The following is an 8,695-nucleotide window of genomic DNA, read 5'->3' as shown; positions in this document are numbered from 1 at the left end:
GGCCAGTGCACATCGTGTCAAAAAATGCATTTATTAGCAACTATTCACACTTTCTTTATAGTGAAATAAAGGAATGAGGTAAATAAATGTAGCACACTGCTTTTGTAAAACAAGGGAAACTCACTATTAAAACACACAAAAGAATTCCTCTTCTGATTATTATTAGTTATTGTCATAAGTGTGTCACAGAGAGCAGAAGACTGAGAATCCTCTCATAAACGGCGGATCTCGAAACCAGAGATTCACTCGCAGACACATTCACAATTATAAAAGGGTGTGAACACTTATGCAGTAAGGCTGTTTTGTATTTTTATTTTTATCTTTTTGTCTCTGAAATGTGTCACTTTCACTTTTGTTTTTTTGCATTAAAGGTGCAGAAGTTCTGATATGTATAAGTTTTCGGTAACACTTTGTTTTACAGTGTCCTTGTAACATATGTTACATGCACTTGCCATAGTAATAACAGTAAATTATGTATAATTACATGCAATTAACCCTCAACCAAATCCTAATCCTACCCTAACCCTATAGTAAGAACATGTAGTTAATTAATATTACTCAGTACTTAAATATATAACTATACTGTAACAATGACACCTTAAAATAAAGTGTAACCAAGTTTTCTGTATTTATATATATATACACACACACTCACCGGCCACTAGTACAGTGTTTGACCCCCTTTTGCCTTCAGAACTGCTTTAATTCTTCATGTCGGAGATTCAAAAAGGTGCTGGAAACATTACTCAGAGATAAAATAAAAAAATAAATAAAAAAAGATAGTAAAGACATTTATAATGTTACAAAATATTTCTATTTCAAATAAATGGTGTTCTTCTGAACTTTAATCCTGGGTTAATAATCATAAATGTTTCTTGAGCATCAAATCATCATATTAGAGTGATTTCTGAAGGATCATGTGACACTGAAGCCTGGAGTAATGATGCTGAAAATTCAGCTTTGATCACAGGAATAAATTACATTTTAAAATATGTTTTACAATAGAAAACATATTTTTGAAATTATAATAATATTTCACAATATTAGTGTTTTTACAGTATTTTTTGATCAAATAAATGCAGCCTTGGTGAATATAAGAGACTTCTTTAAAAAAAAATATAAAACCATCCCCATACTTTTGAACACCAATAATTTTACATCTTTAATAGCTTTTATTTTTAAACAAAAATGGGTTCAGGTGTCAGAGCAGGGCGTTACACACACGTGAATAGTTTTATAGTTAAGAAATACAAAATTCAAATATCTATTTATTGATTTTGGCTCCACTTCTAACAATATGCAGCTTCTCTAACCCGAGTATAAAGAGTAATATGTCACACTGGGTCAAAGACTTGCTTACAGAGAGTTTATGTGGAATATTTTCTGGTTTTAAACACGGGCTCCTCGGGCCAGGACCGTCCTTTAGGCTTTCCTTATTAGTAATAAAGCAAGTCAAAGACTGTTCTTCATCCAAACAGAGGTGTAATGTTAGCAGAGCGGTTTTGGAAAAGGTCTGAGAGTGTCCTGGTGTGTATCATCAGCCGCTGTGGGAGATTGGGATTAGCTGGAATAAACAGATTCTCCAAATGGTGGGAAAAACTGATTGGCCATCAGCAGTCACATGCTAAATGCCAAACGATTTATTAGTGCCACCATGTTTTTATGTGTGCGTTTTGGGATCTTTATTGTACATGAAGCCTTTTATAGATGTTAATGTAATATGTAAAAGATAAACAATTAGAGAAAGAGTTATTATTTGAGTTTAGAGCATATAGTGAATGAGTTAAAAGGTATTTTAAGGCAGAAGAGACAAATTACCTTCTATGGATCTTCCTAAAATAGACTTCTTTCTAGTTTATGGTGGATTAAATGAACTTAAAATGTTGACTGTTTGTTTTTAGACATATAAAATGTATGTTTCATTGCCTCATACACTGCATTGTTTTATACATTAAAGGGTTAGTTGACCCAAAAAGTTAAAACTCTGTCAGTAATTACTCTATATATAGTCTACCTAACTAACTTGCTTCCCTAACTAGCGTTCTTCCTGCGCAGGAATAATTGACAAACAGACTTCAGCAAATGTCCTTTAAATGCTTTAATCACGGCCGGAGGATCTCTCGAGCAGTTCTCAGAGAATCTCCCCCAAGAAGCGAGGCCGGAGGATCTCTGACAAATTCCATTGAGAATCCCACCAGCTAACACGAATACAACAGTTTTCTTAGAATAGGGAGGTATGGCAAAATTATATGAATTTGATTGGATTTGATTGGAGACAAACCCTTCTGTTACTAGGTTAAGCAAACTTTGTTTTAATGATTACTTCATTGTTAATCACAAGGTTCAAACCCAGTCATCTGTCTAGTTTCATTTCTCTTATTTGTAATTTTTACACTCACACAACCAAAGTAAAAGGGGTATGGCAACACAACATACAACATTCAAAAACACAGGACAGAACGTTTTAGTACATTGTGTTTCAAAGTGTTATCATGTTAGGCCTGAAAAAGGAACTAAGGTTAGATGTTAGAAACATGGTTAGTTTGATATACAGTTTACGGTTTTATCTATTAAAAATCCACCACACTGGCCAATAGTGAGCCTCCGTTCTGACGTACAACCCAGAAGCGCTGCGCTGTTACACTACGTGAACTCACTCGGAGAAACACAGAAGAACATGAATAGTTGAATAAAGTCATTATTTTTGTTGTTTTTTGCGCACACAAAGTATTCTCGTCGCTTGATAAACTTATGGTTGAGCCACTGTAGTCACTTGGACTATTTTAACGATGTCTTTACTAACTTTCTGGGCTGGCAGATATCAATTACAGAGAAGCCAATGGAGGAGTGAGACAGCTCTCAGATTTAATCAAAAATATCTTAATTTGTGTTCTGAAGATGAACAAAAGTCTTACGGGGTTGGAACAACATGAGGGAGAGTAATTACTGACAGAACTTTCATTTTTGATTGAACTAACCCTTTACAGTTTTTTTCAATCGCTAACAAGCGCTTACCCATACTTCAGAAACTTTTTCTAAACTCTTAACACAGACTCACACCTACAAAACACAATTGGCCAAATGGATAATTTTCTTCTCAAAAACACATTTTGTTAAATATATACTAACTCTTCATTTCAAAACAGAACACATCTTTCTCTGCACACACTAACTTTACCAAAACACTGGAAATCTGACTCAAAATGAAATTATTCTGTGAAAGAATAACACTTGTTTTCACTTCACAAGGTACATGCAGTCAATCAAAGTACACCAGGTTTCAAAATACTGGTTATTGTTGACATTACAAAAACTGCATAGACTTTTATGTTTCAGTTTTACAGGTATTTGCATGCAAAACATGCAATCCACCATTTTACACTAAATTTCTTGGTTGGGAACTGTATGTCCACATGTACTGTACAGTACTGTTCACATTCAAAAGCATTCCAGTACAAAGCAAATCAGTTTTTTTTTGTTTTTTTTTTACTGTTTACTACAGGGAGGTACAGTAGAAACACGGTATGATAGAACAGAAAAAGTTTTACAGTATTGCTTACAGTGAACAAAATATCCATGAAACACACAAGAGCATTCTGAACAAAAAAACAACAGCAAAAAGCCCAGATAAAAAGGGGGGGAACTAAAAAAAGCACAAAATTACTGTATCTAATCTCTGCGATCTTCAGGGTTAGGCCACATGTTTTCATCAACATCACATCTGATATTATCCAAGGCAATGCACCTGGGATAAAACCGCTTGGTATGTCGGATCCACCCTTGGCAATCATGAACTGATGTCCCTGCAGCCAGCATCCATGGCTTCAAGGAGGGACATCTGGGGCCTCATTTATAAAACTGTGCGTATAGGAACCTTACTAAAAGTGTACGTGCGCCCGAAAGCCAAAAATGGCGTACGCAAAAAAATATTCAGACTTATAAAACCGTGCGTACGCCAGAACCTGCGCAGAATTCACTTTATAAATCCCAGTCAGCGGAAGATTGTGCGTACATGCGTCTCCACCCGAAATAACCATATATGGAGCTTACAACGCCTAGTTTTACTATGCAGATTCTCATCTACATATCATTTGCATATGATTATTCATCCACGTGATAACATAAACGTTATCACGTGGATGAATAATCATATGCAAATGATATAAACGGTACAAGAAACATTACATTAATACAAATCAAGTAGTTGTCTATCCTTGCCTTGTTTTTGAATACATGAATCAAATAGTGTAAAATACATTTCAGAGAAAGTTTTTCTCAGTCTTTTCCACTTGCCGAATTGTATTTTTAATTGATTTATATTTGTAATGGAAACAGATAGGCCTTGGGCATTATTTGCACGAAACTATTTTCTCAGACAATCTGGTATTATCATGATAAGCAATTATCTCTGTGGTTAAAACATTAAAGCACGCCACAGGAAAAGTGTTCAAAAACAATCGCATCCACAACAAATATTTCTAATGATTGAATTTAAAAAAATGTTGTAACTTCAGTAATGATCTCATGTTTAAGTGTTTAACTCCATTAATTTGAATGGCATATTTAATATAAATGTTTATATCAGAAGTATTTTATTTATTTAAACTGTTATTTGCGTCAGTTTCACTAAACGGCTCAACACGCTCGCTGGCGCGGACATTTAAGAAGGAATGGATATTTGCTTCAAGTGACAGGCTTGGTGATTGAAATTGTATTTGTATAATCTTTCTGTATATGTTTAATTTTCTTTAGATTTTCTGTATAAAAGTGACCAAAAATACATTTAACTCCAGCTCACCATCGGTGTCGCCAAACTGCTCCATCTCCAAAACGTTCGTACGCATAGGTCAGAGTTTGCGTGCAGGTGCGCAAATTTTCCCGTCAAGTTTTTCTTTATAAATCCCACCTTTTGCGCAGGAACTGGCGTACGCATGTTTTCAGCCCCGTTTTGTGCGTACGCAAGCTTTATAAATGAGGCCCCTGGTCATGTGGCTGATGGTCATAAATCTTCCACCTCCATGCAGAAAAGAACTCCTCTATGGGGTTGAGGAAAGGTGAATAGGGTGAAAGGAAGAGACTTGCCAGTCTTGGGTGGACTTCAAACCATGTTGTTATTGCTTGCGAATGATGGAAAGCCACATTGTCCACGGTAATTACAAAGGTCCTCATGTTTTCACCCTCCTGATCCTGCTCTGGACCAAGCGCTGGTGGAGATCATTGAGAAAGGCAAGGAGGCGCTCAGTATTATAGGGTCCAACCTGACATCTGTGAAGGAGTAATCCTGCATTTGCAATTGCTGCACACATGATAATGTTTGCCCCTCTCTGTCCTGGCACATCAACTGTGGCCCTTTTTCCAATTACATTTCGTCCACGTCGACGCCTTTTGGCCAGATTGAATCCTGCCTCATCTATGTATATGTGACCCTGGATCACGTCACCAGTCACATGTCGCACGGGTATATTCGTGGCAATAGCCAACAATACATTGTATGGGTCAAAATTATCGGGTTTTCTTTTATGCTAAAAATCATTAGGATATTAAGTAAAGATCATGTTCCATCAAGATATTTTGTACATTTCTTACTGTAAATATATAAAACATGTATTTTTGTGAGTGAATGGCAATCGCAAACATAAATGGACAACTTTAAAGGAGATTTTCTCAATGTTTTGATTTTTTTGCACCCTCAGATTCCAGATTTTTTGTATCTCGGCCAAATATTGTCCTATCCTAACAAACCATACATCAATGGAAAGCTTATTTATTCAGCTTTCATGCGATGTATAAATTGACCCATGTGACTGGTTTTGTGGTCCAGAGTCACATATGAATTCATGAGGGGCCTGGTTGGCCTCCAATTCCATAACTCTCTGAAACAAAGTTTATGTAAATCATGTCATTACTGTATACCATACTGTACTGTAACCTATTACTGTGTAACTGTGCAATTATTCAATTGTTTGCTTATTATCAGCTGAGATATATTGTTTTTGAACTGATATCATTGCAGAAGCAGAGGGTTTTATACTGTATCTAAGGATTGGAATATTGTTTTTGCTATTGTGGGATGTTGTGTGTTAACATTCGTAAATACTACAAAAACAATCCATAATTTTGTTGGGAGGTATAGCAATGTAAGCATTGTGGAAATGTGTTCACTGACTGCATATTGTGTGAAAACGACATGAAATGTGTGAATGGTATGGCCACAAAAGACCGATGCTGTGCTAATTGTGTTTAGAGTTTTGAAAATGTTACAACTGGTTGGACAAACGCTTGTTAGCGACTGAAAAAAACTGTAAAGCAGTAGAGTTGTCTCTTTTAGTAATATAATGATGTCAACATCGACTCATCTTTAACAGGATATTTCAGTCTAGTCGCTGTTATTGAGTCTTTGTCTTGAGTTTCCACCCTGGTGACGCACACTGTGGTCAAGCCGCTCAACGTCACACTGCAAAGGGAAATTCTTAATGGATGACAAATAATGCAGCAATTAAAGAGGAAGTTGAAAAGACGATCTACAATGATGTAATGGTGTCAAAATTGGATATATTTTTTTATTTGAAGGTTTTGAAGGTTTTATGCTTTGTGTGTGGGCAGAACGCAGCAACTGTTTCTGTTAGATTTACTGTAGATCTGTTTCATTCAGGCTTTTTAAACATATGCAGTGCCATGTTTGAAGTTTAAAGCTTTCTGAGATAAATGTTGAGATTTCAAGCAAGTTCAACAGTTCTTGGTTGAGTCCATAGTTTTGTGTGACATGCTTGCTGATGAGTGATTACTTGCTTTATGATGAATTTTATCCAGTATTTTGAGCCAGACAACAGCTGTCAAAGAAACAACCAATATTAGCACTACAATTGATGATGGTGTGTGAGCGAAAGAGAGAAATGCATCATTAACGTGTTATTTAGCGTTTGTGTCACATTATTGTAGGCTAAGTGTTACTTTAGTCTGTTGTAAAGAATGAACAGTCCACAAAATCCTGTTTTTGCCTGGACTTCAGACACTTACTTTTTTTAATTATTACATTAAAAAAAAAAAAAAAAAAATTAATGTTTGATTATAATGACTAATAATCAGGGCCGTTTCTAGCCTTTTTGGCACCCTAGGCGAGATTCCTATTGAGCCCAACCCTCAGTCTACATTACATTATCACTGGTGTTTATGATTTATATAAGTATTCCTATGACGTAAAATCCATATAGCCTATAAATGTACGGTAGCCTATATAAATGAATATTTCAAAAGTATATTTTACATTACACTATAGTATAGGAAAATTACAATACATTTGTCCTGATTTCTTCACTTGCAAGAAATGAACCCTTGAGCTTTTATTTTTAAGAAAACACCAGATCCCCATGCTGATCGCGTGAGCAGTGCGCACTTCTCTTTAAATCACACAGCACTATATAGGATAATTAATTAAAGTACACTCTCAGAAAATAAAGTACATGATTGTACCTTTAGGGGTACAATGGCTTGTCACTGGGGCTGTACCTTCAAGGGTACAATATTGTGCCTTAACCTTTAAAAGAAACGCCTTAATGCTTTTTGACCCTCAAAAAGGTACATATATGTACCTTGAGGTCCAATAATAAGCCCTATGGGGTACGTTAGTGTAGATTTTACCTTGGGGGACAGAAATGGACTCCTACTGTACCCCTATTTCTGACAGTGTATTGTGCTGTTTTATAAAGGCACAAAGCCATATCACGATTTTGATTTTAGTTCTTTGGCAAAATACGCTAGAGCTAGAGACCTTTATGTTAGGCTATAAATTTTATATCTCATGTGTTGGGAAAAGGGAGAAGAGAGAGTTCGGCAAAAGGTGGATTCGAACCCGGGTCGAACGCGCCAAAAACTACTTTCAAACACCTCACGACCTATGACCTGTGACCTATGCCAATTAGTGGTGGGTGTCTTTTTGCTAAAAAGATAGGCTCTTTGTGCAAATACACTGTCACTGTGGTAATAATGTAAATTTGAGTGCTTAATTTATATTTTAAGGGCTCATTATTATGGTTTAGCATAATGTAGAACAATGTTAGCAATGTTAAGTCGACTAATGGCTTAAATTAATGACTATGAGTTGACTAGAAAAATCTTTAGTTGAGTAATTTATCAAGGACCATTATATTTATAAAGATTTGTGTTGCAATCTAAAATGATTGCATATAGGCTTATTATATAATGATATTACTATCGAATATTTTTAGGATATTATAATGTTACTATTAAATATTTATAATGTGTATTATGTGTTTATTGTTGTGGTCTAAAGTTTTTAAATATCAGTTCTGCATATTGGTTATTATCATAAACTTAAAAACATTTACAGTTGTAAAAAGAGAAATGTTAGTTTCACTCATCTGACAAGCAGAAATCATAAAAAAGTGTGAGTCTGGAGCGTGATCTGGATTTACGAGGACTCAACCTCTGCAGTGTGGGAGATTACGCACTGTTTTAATTAGTCTTGCACAAAAACACAAATGAAAGACCAGTCAGATCCTCGTTGGGCGCAAGTTAACAGACTAATAAAGTTATTTAAAGATCATACTGAACATGACGAATGTCCAGTCTTGACAACTTCCTCTTTTATTAGGTCTTCACAGTCATAGGACTCTCATAATAATTATGCCATTATAGTTGTGTATAGCAATCCAGGGCTGCCAACTTTTGAGTTTAG

This window comes from Abramis brama (genome assembly GCF_963993115.1).
Source record: "Abramis brama genome assembly, chromosome: 5".
Taxonomy (NCBI): domain Eukaryota; kingdom Metazoa; phylum Chordata; class Actinopteri; order Cypriniformes; family Leuciscidae; genus Abramis; species Abramis brama.
This window is presented reverse-complemented; position numbering follows the sequence as displayed.